We start from the raw sequence: 15,014 nt of genomic DNA, 5'->3' as shown, positions 1-15,014 counted from the left end.
CAGTCACTGCTTGAGAACCCTTTTCTTTTCTTTTATTAGATATTTTCTTTATTTACATGTCAGATGATTTCTCCTTTCCCAGTTTCCCCTCCAAAAAAAACCCCAAACCCCAAAAAACAACAAGAACAAACCCGTGTTGCCTCCCCCTCCCCCTGCTTGCCACTCCACCCTCTCCCACTTATTGGCCCTGGCATTCCCCTACACTGGGGCACAGAACCTTCACAGGGCCGAGGTTCTCTCCTCAAATTTGCTCTACTATACATATGCTGCTGGAGCCATTAGTCTCACCATGTGTAGTCCTTGGTTGGTGGTTGAGTTCCTGGGAGCTCTGAGGGTACTAGTTAGTTCATATTGTTGTTCATCCTAAGGGGCTGCAAACCCTTCAGCTCCTTGGGTCCTTTCTCTAGTTCCTTCACTGGGGACCCTGTACTCAGTCCAATGGATGAACTGGCTCAGCCTGTCTTTTTTGCCTCTTTCTCCACCTCTACCAACACACCCTACGGGACCTGAGCTCAAGTGTTCTGGGCACGGAGCACCATGCAAATCAGGTGCCCCATGATGTTTGACATCACTATCATGACCTCCAAGTGAGGGGCCACCAGGTTGTCTAAGGAAAAGATGAAGTAGCTTGGATAAGAAAGCGGGGAAGATGCTCACCAGTAGGTGTCTCGCCTGTGAAGATCAGCCCTCTAGGCATTAGGCCACAGGCATGAGTTCCACATGGGTTTCACTGACTTCACTCTGTCCGTGGTCCCTGAGGACGTTTCCTGAGACCAGTGGAGTGGAGAGCTAAATTCAGAGTAAAGCCCTGCTGCTGCCTTAGAGAAAGAAAAATCCAAGGCCACACCTTCCTCCCTGAGGGGCTCGCAATTCAGAGGAGCCAGAGGCAGCTGGACCTCAAGTCAGTTGATGTATTAATGAAAAGCAACTATTGAAGCTGGTGGCCATGCTTGTAGACCTGCCCTGAAAGGGACAAGCTGGGGCCGGTTGGCTCACAGCTTAGTCTCCTCCCAGCTTCAGAAGATTGTCAGGAAAGGGACCAGGCTCACAGAACACTTCCCACAGCGCCAGCAGTCAGTGCTCTGCTCGTGGTAGGATTATTATTATTGTATGAAATGACTATAATCAAGACAATTGCTCCTCACCTAGAAAATGTCCTAATGCAGAACACAGCCCAGAACTCACAAGAAGCCGCTTTCAAAAAGTCTCTGAACATCACCAACAGAGTTCTATGCCTGTGTCCAGAGCTCAGGGACCCCTGTCACCAGAAAGCTATCAACAGAAGTGGGAGGGGACAGTGGAATGCTTGGCTTCTCGGAGAGATCAAAGGGACCCCCAATTTGGGGTAGAGGGTCTGAGTGGGGAGAAAGAGGAGACTGAGATGGGATCTTAAATGCACCTCCCCCAATATAGCCATTCATCTGGGGTGAAGGGAGCTGCTATCTATGAACTGTTGGGGTGTAGAAGTAGAAGGGGTTCTTCAGCCAGCTGACTCTGAGATGGATGGAGGTTACCTTGAGGACCACCCAAGGGCCAAGAGACCAGTTAGGGCCTGTTGAAACCCAGTCAGAATTTAATGTCAGGATCTAGGCACAGCATGAAATTCCAAAGAAGGAAATCACTATGTAGTTGAAAGTCCCCTCACCTCCTCTATCGCATGATCTTTGTCACTCAGAGAGATGTTTCTATCTACTCCAGTCATGGGGCAGGGGGGGAAATGTCCTTAGAGGGAGTCTTGCAGGTCACTGATGGCAGGATGAGGCTAAAAAGTCAGATCTCCTGCTTTAAGGCCAGTGCCCTTCATCACAGACATCTTAGGGGTGCTGCCTAACCACAGGTAGGGTAGGCCCCAACAGACTTCATTACACGAAGAGGTGCTTAACGGTGTGGCGATGGCTCTGCAGTCTCAGGACCAGAGCTGAGGTCAAGCGATGTATGAGTGACATTTGGGTCACAGTAGCCAGGTCTGGTGTCAGGAGTCCCCTGACTGGGGAGTCAGAGTCCGGTCCAGGCTTGTACTGACTACCCATGTGACCCAGAGAAGGAGCAGAACCACCACCACCCCCCCCCCCCCCCCCGCCCAAATGACTACCAACAGAGATGAGGGGTACACTCTACAGCAAAGCACATCTCTGAGCAGACAGAGGCTGAGATCTCTATACCAAGTATGCAGGACTGCCACAAAGGCATAGAAATGGCTGGAGCCCATGTCAGAGATTCAGGAAACCCACCAAAATTATGTGTGTTCCTCGTGGACTCTTAGTATCGTGCCCTACGCTAATTACTCAGCTAAAGGAATGAGTAGACGGCTGGCAAGAAGAGACGAAGCTCTGACAGGAATGGAGGTGACTGAGCACTGAGGCATCCCTGTGAGATGCCGTGCAAAGGTTTGCCTGAAGGGTACTGAAGGCCTACTCAGTCACACAGTCATAGAGCAAGCACAGGGTCCAGAGGTCTGGCCTGCCACCACCTTCTCTAAGGTCGGGCTCTCTCTGGACCCATTTCTATTCCTGGAGGACAGAAAGAAAGCACCTGAGGAGTGGGAGTTGAGCTACCATAGAGGGAGACTTTCTTGCACCTGAAGCCTCCAGGCCTGTTGGGATCTGCCGGCCTGAAGGGGATTTCCTGGGGCGGGCCCTGTTTCTAGCGCTGCTGACGGTGTCCTTGGATAGATGCCCAGAATGGGGGTGTGTGTATGTGTGTGTGCTCAGAGCAACGTTCCAGTGGGAAAAAGAGGCGGGTACACTCCCAGCCCACATGCTGGCCCTGCCTCCTGGTCCTGGGGTCTCCCCACCTTTACCCCTGAGGTGAGGAAATAGGGCAGCCAGTCTGCTGAAGGAAGCAGAACTGCCCCTTGGCCCAGGATCCTGATGTGTTTGCTGTGTGACCTCAGGCAAGTCCCTGCCTATTTCTGGGCCTTGGCCCCGATTTGTACAGTGAGGAAGGCGGAGATTTCCAAGTTCTTTTGGAACTCTGATACTTGAGATCTGGCTGGGAGTTGGGGGTGGGGGGTCCTCAGAAAGGGGATGGTATGGGACTGGGTTCCAGAGACTCGCCTCGCCTCCCTCTATGGAGCTGAAGATGTGGAGGCACAAGGTGGTGCAGGGGAAAAGGAGCCCCAAGGCCTCAGGTGGTTCCAGGAGGGGGCCAAGCCCAAGGGCTTGGAAACATGTTTATTCTGAAGTGTCTGGTGTCACCGGGGCCATTTCTCTGGGGTTTGAAATGCTCCAGAAGCCAGCAGGCTGCATGTGTGTGTGTTTTTGAGTAGAATGTGGGCTGTATTTATTCATCCTTTCGCCCGAGCCCTTAAAAATATAGACGGCTAATGTCTTCAGTATGTATGAAATATCCCATATGCTCCGAAACAAAAGGGGCTCTGTTATTAAAGTTTCATTTCCACACGCCCCCTCCCCTCCCTCCCGCCCGCCCCCTGACACCCTGCCCTCCTCCCATCCCGTTCAGCCTGCTGGAGACAGCAGAGAGAGGAGGCAGGCGGGCAGGCGGTGGGCAGCGGGCTGCCGTGGACAGAGGTCGGGCACAACCAACTCCCTCTCCTGTGTGTGCAGAGTCCAGCTTCAGGTGAGGGGGTGTCAGTGGGAAAGGACTGCAGTTTTCCAGAGGAGAAATGTCCCTAGGATGTCCAGTGGAGAGTGGGAGCTGAGGTGGCCCTGCTTGTGGGATCCTATGAAGCTGGGACCCTGGCAGGGTCCCACTGTCTGGGACGGAAATGCCCGCTCTGCTGCTAACTGAAACCACATGTGCCTCCCAGGCAGCGGGACAAGGACACTGCCTAGCCAGAGGCTTGGGACTGGGGAGAGAAGATGTAGATTGGTGTTTGGTATGCTTCAGGGTAGGTTGAGGGCTATGCAGGAAGGCTGTGTGTGTGTGTGTGTGTGTGTGTGTGTGTGTGTGTTCATGCATACATGAATGGAAGTGTGCCCATCTCCAAGTAGTAGTGGGTTGACTTACACAGCGCTCACACAGCCTCTCTCCCAGCCCAGTGGGGGGTCCTCACTCTACGAGGCTCCTTTCTGCCCTACTGCCCACTGCATCTCCTGAAGCCACACTCAGTCTTCTCTTGCTTGGAGGACCTCTTCCCATTTTCCAGATGAGCCAGCGGAGGACAGGGAGGGTCCCCATCTGTTGCCTGTTCTTCATAGTAGTCCGTCACCTTTAGGAGCTTGGCCTTGTCACCATAGCTCCGTCAACGAAGGAAACCAAGTGTGAGCCTTGAGACAGCTTCTTCACGTCAGGAGGACTGGGCTTGGGCCTGTCCAGACCCAGGCAGAGGGCATGGGCTGACTGGGTGAGGCGCTTAGGCTCGTGAAAAGACAGAAAGCCTCCCTGCTCCTTTCTTTGGCCAGCAGGATCATTTTTGAGGCCCAGGTAACCTGAGTCCAAGGCCGTTTGTCCCGGAAGAATGAGCCTTGTAGGGGAACTAGCTTCCTATTCAGGTGGAGGCCCTGCTAGATTCTCCTGCACAGGGTCCCACCCATCACCTGGTCTCCATCTTCTTGCCTCCAATGTCACGGCTGGACCCCGGGCGGTGCTTCCAAAGTCCCGCATACATACCAGTGGCAGCTCATGTCACAGAGCCCTGTAGACTGCCGCTTTTCCTCTTAACAAGGAGTGTGTGTTAGTTTTACGTGCGCTGGGGAAAAATGTACTAACGGAGTCTCAAAGCTGTGAGGAAATTTACTCTTCTAAAATGAATGAAAACCGGGACTTGGTAGAAACTCCATTAGGCCCTATGCTTTTGGGCAGTAGCTCTTTTTATGCTTCTAGCCTTGAAACTGCTTTCAAAAATGTTGGTTTTCGGGCAGAGTATGTAGCTCGGTTAGTAGACTGCTTGTCGACCTGTATACAGCCCTGGGTTTGATCCTTATTATTGCATAAGCCAGGAGTGCTGGTGTATGCCTGTAATCCTGTAGCCAGGAGTTGGAGGTCATCCTCCGATATATATTATTTGAGGCCAGTACGGAATACATGAGACCCTGTCTTACACATACAAAAACTGTAGTTCTAGCTGTTGAGAAGCAGATGTCATCTGCTGTGGAGACTCTCTTGGTCCCACAAACACCACTGAAGTTCCATGAGTTCAGAGCAGAAAGACCAGTTGGTACCCTGTGAGTGTGTGTGTGTGTGTGTGTGTGTGTGTGTGTGTGTGTGTGTGGTGAGTGCTGCTTGGGAGAGCAAGGGCCAGCAGGGGAGAGGGGAAAAGAGAATCTCGTTCTCAATGTGGGCTTGGTGTTCAAGGTCAAAGTCCTTGGAAAAAAGAATGTCCCGTACGTGGCATTTCAAGTACTTCCTCTGGCCTCAGTCTTCCTTTGAATGGCCGATAGGGTCGGGTGGAGCTGTCCAAGGCTACCTTGGCTCACGCCTTTCCTGCCATTCAGCCCCAGCTCCCAGCCTCTTGGCTGTGATTTATGTGCTGAGATTGGACTGACCCCAGGTACCTAGTGCTGGGGAACCTTGCAGGGTTTGTAGGGGGACCTTAGCATCATCCCAGTCTGAGCCAGTCTACATTTAAGGCGACATCTTTGCTGACATACCCCTCCTCCATGATCCAGTTAGTTCACCGTGGCTGCTATCGTAGCTTGGTCATAGCTCATACGTAGAGTTTCACTGGGCACATTCCCATCATTAGCTCCTGGGAAAGCCCTAGTCTGCTGTGTTGTAGACCAGCAACTTCTGGGGCTGTTCTTTCTTGTCTTATCCTGTACAAGCAGAGGACGCTGACCTTTGACACACAGTGGCGGAGAACATCCTTGGGTAGGAGGAGTTTATGACCTCCCCCCACCTTTTTTTTTTTTTTTCAAGACAGGGTTCTGTGTAGCCCCGGCTGTCCTGGAATTCACTCTGTAGACCAGTCTGCCTTCGAACTCAGAAATCCTCTTGCCTCTGCCTCCCAAGTGCTGGGATTAAAGGCTGCACCACCTCTGCCCAGCCTCATGACCCCTTCTTGAGAAGGCATCAGGTAGAGGAAGGAGCTGAGGACTGGGGTTCATTATAAACTTACCACTGGTTTGTGTGTGTGTGTGTGTGTGTGTGTGTGTGTGTGTGTGTGTGTGTGTGTGTATGTGACTGAGAACGAGCCCCTTTTCTGTCTTCTAACCCAAGGGATCATTGTCTTTGATTGAACAGAGTACCCTGTGATGAACCCTTGAATGTTCTTGCTCCTCTTGGAGTGTGCCTCCCCTGCAGAATGTGGCTGGCTCCCCCAAGCACATGTAGAGCCATGTGCATCCTGCAGGCCCAGGTTTCTTTGGGGCTGGTGGTAGCTGTTTCAGACTCTGAGGAAGGCAGGGTCAGGGGCACAGTTCCTGCCTACAGAACTCAGCACATCTAACAGGCCTTCAGTGGCCCTGTGAGGCTTGCTGAATAGCCAGTTCCATGCTACTCCATTGCCAAGGCCCTAATAGACCTGCCCTGAACTGCTCCTGGGAGTCCTGGGGATCAGCCTCGGGTCAGGGGCTAAAGCTCGGGTCAGTGGGTAGGACGTGAGCTGCAAGACTGCAAGAGCAGCTTTTCCCCTAAGACGTGTCCTCATTCGGAGAACAGACCTGCTTCTGTTATGGTGGTCAGTGACAGAGGCATAAGATTAGTGTTCCCACTGAGCCCCTTGCTGCAGCCATGCCTGGGTTCACCCTCTATTCCAGTTTCCTTGAGTCCTTTTTTTTCTGGGTTGGTTCGAAGCAGAATAGACATGGACAAAGGAGTTTAACTATGGTGCTGCACGCGAGCTGCTAATGACAGTTTCAACCCCCAGGAAAGGGAAAGCCGAAGGCTGCGTCGGATTAGAAAACAAACCAAAAACAATCAGGAGAAAGCGAAGCAGCCAGCCTACAGAAGTCATTCCTTCAGCAGAGATTCTGGGCTCTACTTTCCTGATCTATAAAATGGGTCATCAGAAAGTGACACGATAGCCAGGACGGACTGCCATGGACACACCACCGTGAGCACTAAGGACATTATAGTTCATAGCTCTGCTGACCCCGTGACAGAGAAGACAAGACAATGAGTGTTAGGTCCTGAAGTGTCAGGCTCGCATCGATTCTTCCCCGGGCTGGAATCCAGACCTAGCCTGTGGCTCTGTCGCTTCAAATGGGTCATTAAACTCTGCTGGGTCTCATCTACTCATATGAAACAAATATAGAAACAGCGTCCACGTCGCGGTGGCTACAGGACTCCATCAGCTCTGTGAGCTCCGGGTACACAGGAAGGACTCGGGATGGTGGAGACCTAGAGGCCTTGCCCATCAGGTGAATCCTCTCCTATAGCGCTCTCCTGCTCTGTCAGGTTATAGCCCACACAATCACTTGGCCTTATGGCCAGACGATTCAGATATCTTGCCCCGGGGTTCATTTTAGCTCTTGGGACAGCTCACTCTAGACTCACAGGATGGGTGTGGTTAGTGGAGGGTGGGGAGGGACAGTGGGGTGGCGTCACACCTGAAGAATGCTGAGTGGGACACACTTGGGAAACTGAGGCTTTGAGAGGGAAAGGGCTGATATAGACAGGGATAGGAGAAGGGAAGGAAGGAAGGAAGGAAGAACCAGGCAAGCCTATCTCACTCTTTGAGCTTCACTGGAAGCAGGAAGGGATTAAAGGCACCAGAAAGCCGAGGAAGAGAGGCAGGAGAAAACCTGGAACACTAAGCTGGGGTTGTTTGGTCTGGCTGAGCAGCCTCCTGGGCTACGCTCACCATGAGCAAATGAGCACACATTGGAATCTATACATCAGTGGTCATACACCTCACACACGGAAACAAGCATGCAGCTACATACCAGCATACAAACACACAGAGGCATATGGACAAGCAATCAGATATACACATACATAACAGCATACAGAGAGAGAGAGAGAGAGAGAGAGCCCACAGGGAAGCTGCAAGCTTGAGGGCATGTGCTAGGATCAACCTGCCTCTCCTCTGCCCTCATTGCAATGTTAGCAACCCTTGCAGTGTATGGAGGCAGGCTCTGTTCTATACACTTGTCTTACATTACCTTATCCAGCCCTCACAGCCCCTTGCAAGATAGGCGCTGTCATTAGCCCCGATTTAGAAGTCAAGTCTCAGACACTGCTTGCTGGAGGTTGCCAGTTTGTTTTAGTAGCTATTCCAGAGCAGACCACCAGAGTGCAGAGCTTTAGCTGTCAGCTCTCCAACTTGCTGAGCCGCTAAGGGCCAGGCATGGGGCTAAGGGCCAGGCATGGGGCTCAGCTCTGAACCTCCACTAAGGCCAGGCCCAGGGCAGCAGCAAGAGGAGTTGACTCCTTTTCAGGCCCAGGTGGGGAGTGCCATGCTCCTGTCACAGAGTGGAAGAAACAGGCTGGGTCGGGATGTGTGTCTAGCACAGGATATAATGATGAACAGAAGCAGTGACTGGCGGGATCAGCAGGTTCCTGAACTGATCCTTGAGCATCTTATAGCCCCATTTTCCTTGTCTCACCCCACCCCCAGGCTTTACCTCTCTCTCCCACCCACCCAGCCGCAGGTCCCAAGCTCCCTTCATAACGGCTTCGGGCAGCTATTTGTATTTCCCTTCTATTATTTTGTGTCAGCCCGCACGGATGATGGAGGAGAAGACCATTATCTTTTTTTGTTTCAAATAGGTTTTGGCTTTACCCTGACCGTAAGAATGCATACGAGTGTGTGCGGGTGGGTGGGTGCAAACTAAATGAAACATCTATGATTTTGTCTATTGGGCTGAGAGTGTCCTACTCTGCAGGTATGGAATGTAGGACATGTGGTAGAAACAGGTGTACAGCGAGGTCTTTGTGGACAGGGAGGTTAAGATCTAGCATCTGTTGAAAGACAAACACCACCACTCTGGTCTAATGTTCCTCTTTATTGATGTGGGTAGGATGCCTAGGATGGCGGGGCATAGGCTTGCCGTGTTCCCTATGGGTCTGGTTTCACTTCTGAGCAGTGATGGAGTGGGCTCAGAGCAGGGAGAGCAGGCAGGATGGGGAAGTGTCTGTGTGATCTTGCAGGTCTGGGTGAGGGTTAGATCCCTAGGGAAGATGGGCATCCTCAGAGGACAGAGGGTGGCAGCACAGGTCTGAGGCACCAGGTAAGAGCTTTTAGTTCTACAGGAAAAGTGTTCTAGAGATTAAGAATGTGTTAGCTTTGGAGGACATGGTCTACACCTTAGACATACCTGGTGAGGCTGGGTGCCCCGTGGAAAGGGATTCAGAAATCAGAGGAAAGGGCTAGAGAGATGGCTCAGTGGTTAAGAGCACTGGCTCCTCTTCCAGAGGACCAGGGTTCAATTCCTAGCACCCACATGACTCACAACCACCGAGCTCACAACCGTCTGTAACTTCAGTGCCAGTGATCTGATAACGTCCTCTTCTGGCTTCTATGGAGACCAGGCATGGGCTGTGTGTAGTTCACGGACATATGTGACGGCAAAATATCTGTACACATAAGGAGAAGTAAGTACAATATAAAAGTATATAGGGTCTCCATAAATTATAGAGAGTTTAGCTCTCTCAGGGCCATCCCTCAGGGCCAACAGTTGACTCCCAAATTAGTGCCCCACGACACTGCTATTCCTGCATTAGGTGCTAAAGATGAATGTCCCCCTGGAGAGAACTGGGCATGTCCTACCTACTCTGGGCACTCCATTCTGTACAGACTTATCTCCAACCCTGTCTCCCTCTGTTCAAGACAGGGTTGGGGGGAACCTATCTGGAGCAACCTTTCTCATTTAGTGGAGGGTAAACTGAGGCAAACAATAACAGCTTGTTTGAAGTCGAGGTATAGCCTACGACTATACCACCCTGAATGTACCTCATCTTGTCTGAAATTAGTAGACTCAAAGGAAGTGGTAGGTCATGATTCTAGCTTAAATAGGGTTCCATCCCTGGGTTCCTATATGTCCCCAACTTGTCCCCAACCTATTAGGGCAATGTCCCTATTAGAAAAGGCTTCCTGGCCGGGGCAGTGGTGGCACATGCCTTTAATCCCAGCACTTGGGAGGCAGAGGCAGGCACATTTCTGAGTTCAAGGCCAACCTGGTCTACAGAGTGAATTCCAGGACAGCCAGGGCTACACAGAGAAACCCTGTCTCGAAAAAATAAACAAACAAAAAAAGAAAGAGAGAGAGAGAGAAAGAAAAGGCTTCCTGGAGGAGCCTGTGTGCTCTTTACTTTCAACAGAACTCACATCACATCTTGCTTGGGATATATTTATGTGCACTTACTTAGGCCCTGTGAATGTCATCCATTACAGCAGGTCAAGAGAGTTGGTAACTGCTATACAAAAGGAGGAAATGACAATCTCCTCGCCCCCTACCAGGCACTCTCTGTTTTCTGAAGTTACCTAGCCTGTTCCTCCATTTCCTAGCTCACTGTCTCTTCCTCTGCCCTCCTAACCTTCTTCCCAAACCCAGGAGAGTCCCTGTCTGACTCTCAGTCCTTATAGAAAGCTTGCTACACTGTGTGTCTGCAGGAGTACTGTATGTCAGAGCTGGGCATGGTGGTACATGCCTGTAAGGCCAGTACATTGGACACAGAGGCACGAGGATCATTACGAGGCAGCCTTGTCTACATAGCCAGTTTCAGAACAGCCAGGGATACATAGGAAGATTGTCAAAACGGGGGGTGGGGTGGGGTGGGTGGAGACAGGGAGAGAGAGATTGAGAAACTAGGTGGTAGCTTATACTTGTAATTAGCACTTAAGAGGCTGGGACAGTTAGATTGCTGTTAGGTTAGCCTGGGCTACATAGTGATTTGAAGGCTAACCTTGGCTTTGTATTGAACCCTTGTTTCAAAGAAAAAAAGAAAGAAAGAAAGAAAGAAGGGAAAGAAAGAAAGAAAGAAAGAGAACAATTTACCTTTCCCCAACCCCAAAGAAACAAATTCTGCAGAATAATAAATAGCGGGAGAGCTGACAAGACTCCAGTGTGAGGACTAGTAAGCAGAGCCCTTCCTGAGCCAGGGCCTGTACCTGGCTGGCATTGTACAGAGTGCCCCTCCTGTGTCACCTCATTTCAACCCCACACCAGTGCCCAGGAGGTGCTTTCCTTGGCCCCATTTTACAGGTGGTCAAATGGAGGCTAAGAGGCTCAGTTACACCTCAGGTCCCTGAAGTTCAGGGGCATGGCAGTAGGCCGCATGCCTTCCCAGACTCAGGCTAGGGCTGGTCACAGAAGCACGTGGGTAATTTAAAAATGTCTGCAGCCACGCTGAAAAGGAAAGCAAAGCAAGCAAGCAAGCAAACAAACAAACAAACAGCACTGGTAGAAGAAAGACACCCGGGAAATTAATTGTAATAATGGTACTTACTTGCAAACCAGCTGGAGTTATTCTAAGATAGTCTCTGTTTTGTTTTTGTTTGTTTGTTTGTATGTTTTGGTATCTTCTTGGGAACGGTCTGTATTCTTTGCTTAGAGCCTGTGTCTCTTGGATTGCCACATTCCCACTACTCAGCAGTGTACATGGCTTGTGATAGCCTATTTGGTTAGGACAGTTCTATAGTCTTTGCTTTGTAAGGGCTTACCCCAGTCCCAGGAAGACTCCAATCATATTAGATTCTAGCATGATCATTTTTATCATTAGCTCTTGTTTGGTCAAGAAGAGGCTGGGGTTAGGCCACAAGCCTTTGGCATGAGTTTACCCTGATGTCTCTATTTGCAATCTTCGGAGCCTGAAGCTTAATGTCTCCCAGGAGGAACCACTTCTGTGAACCTTTGGCCTTTAGGTTGGGAAGAGGCAGCTGGAGAGGAGAAGAGCCTACTGAGAACCCTCCATCTCCCTGGCTGGCCAGCTGGGTACCACATGAAGTGAGGCCTCCTGGGGGTTGATAAGCCCATGGCCCATCTGCTCAGGACATTGTAAGTAGTTGGGTTGCCGAAGAGAAGGCAAAGGAAATTCTGCCTCCCAGCTTCCAGTGTGCTTTCAGCTCTGAGGGTTGTAAGCCAACAAACAAAGGTCATTATCTTCACACTCACTTTTCATGGAAGCCCATGAATTATTAAGTGAAACGGGGATAGGGGTCTGCACGTCTCCCTTTCCATTATTGTCTGGGAACAGCCACTGAATGCTTGCAAAGAGCAGGATTCCAGAGCTCTCTGCACGCAGGAATCCCTAGGAAAGATAAAAACTTGCAGATGGCCCAGTCCCACTCACAGACACATATGTCATCCGTCAGGGCTTCGGCCAGGGATCTGGAAGATGTGAAACATTCTCATGTGGCTCGAGTGGAGGGGCAAGCTTAGAAACCAGGTGGCCACTTCTTGGAGAACATGTGCTCAGGGCTGGTGCCAGGCAGCTCTACAGTGGTCACAGCACAGGTGTGGTTCCAGGGAGAGCAGAGGCTCACCGTAACTGAGGGAACGTGGAGCAGCGTAATTTGCTGGCTGTGGCTTTAACCAGTTCTGGGGTAGTCAGCGCTGAATAGTGGGTTCTACAGGGACAAAGACAGGGACATCTTCCTGTTTTCATGGTGCAACCATTCCTACCACAGTCTCTACCATAGCCTTTCAGGCTATCAGTTACCCCCTGTAAGGGGATAGAGGTTGCAAGTGAGGTCCGCGGGTAAGAATGCTTGCTGCATTAGCGTGTAGATCTGAGTCTGGATCCCAGCACCCATGTAAAAAGCTGGACATGGCTGTGCCAGTTAAGCCCAGTACTGTGGGCACAGAGACAGGAGGATCACTGGGGTTTGTTGGCTGTCAGCCTAGTGCCAGGTGCAAAGAGAGACCCTGTCTCAAAGGAATAAAAATAGAGTAGGACACCTGATGTCACTTGATGTCCTCCTCTGGCCTCTACTAGTCCACTCACGCCACATCACACACACACACACACACACACACACAGAAAGAGAGAGAGAGAGAGAGAGAGAGAGAGAGAGATACACAGAGAGACAGACAGACAGACTGAGACAGAGACACAGAGACAGGTAGAGACAGAGACATAGAGAGAGTCAGAGACACAGAAAGAGAACAATAGAGAGGTATGCATTTGGCTGTGAAGTATGTATGCCTTGACTTCCCCCATGCTGACAAACACTCTGAGTGAAGAAGGGGCCTTGAGTGGGATGGAGAGCAGTGTTCTGGAATTTTGGCTTCTTTTTGCACACTGGAATACTACACTGCTTTTGTTCAATCTGGACTTGTCTTGTTGAGTCTCCACAGTGATACAAAGATGGCCAGGAGGAACAGTCACACGGCCTTGGGGAAGTTCCTCCTCTTGTTGGTCCCCATCTCCTCTTGTGGCCAGGAGGGGATTTGTGGTTTCCCGAGCTGGTCTAATCCAGCCAGCAGTAGCCCCGTATTTATAGCCATGACTTCAGTCTCTCCAGTTTCGTCAGAGCTGTTTCCTTGGCCCATGTATTTGTCAACCCAGCATGGCAGAAATAGGTGTGACGTGCAGGGGACTTAGCTGATTTGGTGCCGCTTGGATTTGCAAGTCCATTTAGGACAGGCTTGGCACGTAGGGTCCTGAGTGCCAGGTGCCACAGGCAATCCAGAGCTGGAAATGAGCTTTGGGGCTCAAACTTAGGGGTCCCTGAGGATCAGAGTGGAGGGCTATGGTTAGGGCAGAATGATGACCCTTTGTGCTGTATGACACATCCCTCCCCTCTTGGAGTCTTATCAAGCCCCCTGTCAAGTCCCAATTGGTCTATTTCCCTGCTATTAGATCATGGGCAGAGACACCTCCTTGTTGGGTCTCTGCTTTCTTCTACTAACTGGGAAGAAAAAGTAGCCAGTACTGGGAGGAGCAGCAGGGACTGGGAGGAGCAGCAGGGACTGGGAAGGAGCACCAAGCACTGGGAAGAGTAGCAAGTGGTAACCTTAAAATGTCAGGTATGAGCAAGATCCATGCGGGCACAGTGGCCAGGACAGGCCCTGCACAGTCAGTGCTCGGCAGATGGCAGCTCTGGTTCTTATTACACGCTCAGGCATCCTCTCACAAAACAATAATTATGGTAGCAATAGCTGCACCTTAGTGAGCTCTTTCCCAGTTGCCTTATTTGGATAGTCCTTCCAAGGACTACCCAAAATCACCACCGTTATTCCCAGACTCGTTACAAAGTATCTGTTTTTCCAGAAGGAGGAGGTGGCAGCCTATCAATTTCATAACCTTGAAACACAGTGTTCTCAAATGAAATAATACTGGTACGTGAAATCAAAGGTTTAGATACCGATTGCAAAAAATTATTCTGTCCTAAACGGTAGATGTAGTCATCGGGGGATGAACAGGTTCTAAAATGGCGAGTAACTGAGTCATCAGAACGTTAGCAAGAGAACCGTCCCTCCCAGGGACTTCTGCCACATAACGTTGATTTGTATGCTTTTTTAAAATAATTGCATATGAAAATCTAACACCATTATGAACTTGAGATACATATGCCACCGAAACCCAGAATAGCATCTGTGGAGGTTTCTCTCTGCTTGCTCTATCTCGACTCCACACAACACTCCCTGGCTCTCTTTCCTGCTCAATTATGCTTCCATCCCATTTACCACCATCTGATTCTCTTGTGTATTTATTTATTTATTATTTATTATCTGTCCACGCCAACCAACATGTGAGCTCCAAGTGGGCAGGGTTCCTTTTCCTCTTGTTCACTGTGTGCCACCAGCGCTTAAAATAGCAGGCATTCGTGAATGCGTGTTGAGTGAAAGAACAGAGGAGTGAATGACTGAGCCTCCGTACTGTCAAAATGGCACTGGGGGTGGGGGGAGGAATTCAGTGAGGCCACATGAATCATCCAAGTTCACATGCAACCTTGAGGTATGGCTAGCACTCACCTCCCTGAAGACCCCTGGTCCCTCACTGCCTCCTTGTGCTAGGGATTTCCTGATGCTTCTGGGCAATCCTGGCCTCACATCATACCCACCCAACCCAGGCTCCTCCTCCCTCAGGGACAGATGGGAATGGAGGGAAGGAAAAGCGAATCAAAGAAGAAGGAGGGTCCATAGCAAGTTGGGCCTCTTGACACTGCTGATGGGATAGAGATGGGAGAGACCCAGAATCATTGGTTTTTCTTCAAAACCAATTGG

At 50.6% G+C, this 15,014-nt stretch overlaps 1 protein-coding gene across 2 annotated transcripts in view; it reads left to right on the top strand.

The window, feature by feature from the left end:
* Positions 1-3,452: 3,452 nt before the first annotated feature.
* The window catches only part of Synpo (synaptopodin), a 54,763-nt gene continuing 43,201 nt past the window's right edge, over positions 3,453-15,014 (top strand). The window contains exons 1-2 of one of the 2 annotated variants that reach the window (XM_031365770.1): positions 3,453-3,579; positions 6,770-7,262. The gene's annotated coding sequence lies outside the window, so the exon portion shown is untranslated. The remainder of the gene's footprint in view (positions 3,580-6,769; positions 7,263-15,014) is intronic. The other variant, XM_031365769.1, reaches the window with a different exon arrangement.

This window comes from Mastomys coucha, unplaced genomic scaffold (assembly GCF_008632895.1).
Source record: "Mastomys coucha isolate ucsf_1 unplaced genomic scaffold, UCSF_Mcou_1 pScaffold13, whole genome shotgun sequence".
Lineage (NCBI taxonomy): Eukaryota > Metazoa > Chordata > Mammalia > Rodentia > Muridae > Mastomys > Mastomys coucha.
Note: the sequence above shows the minus strand (reverse complement) of the source record. Positions and strands in the feature narration are given on the sequence as shown.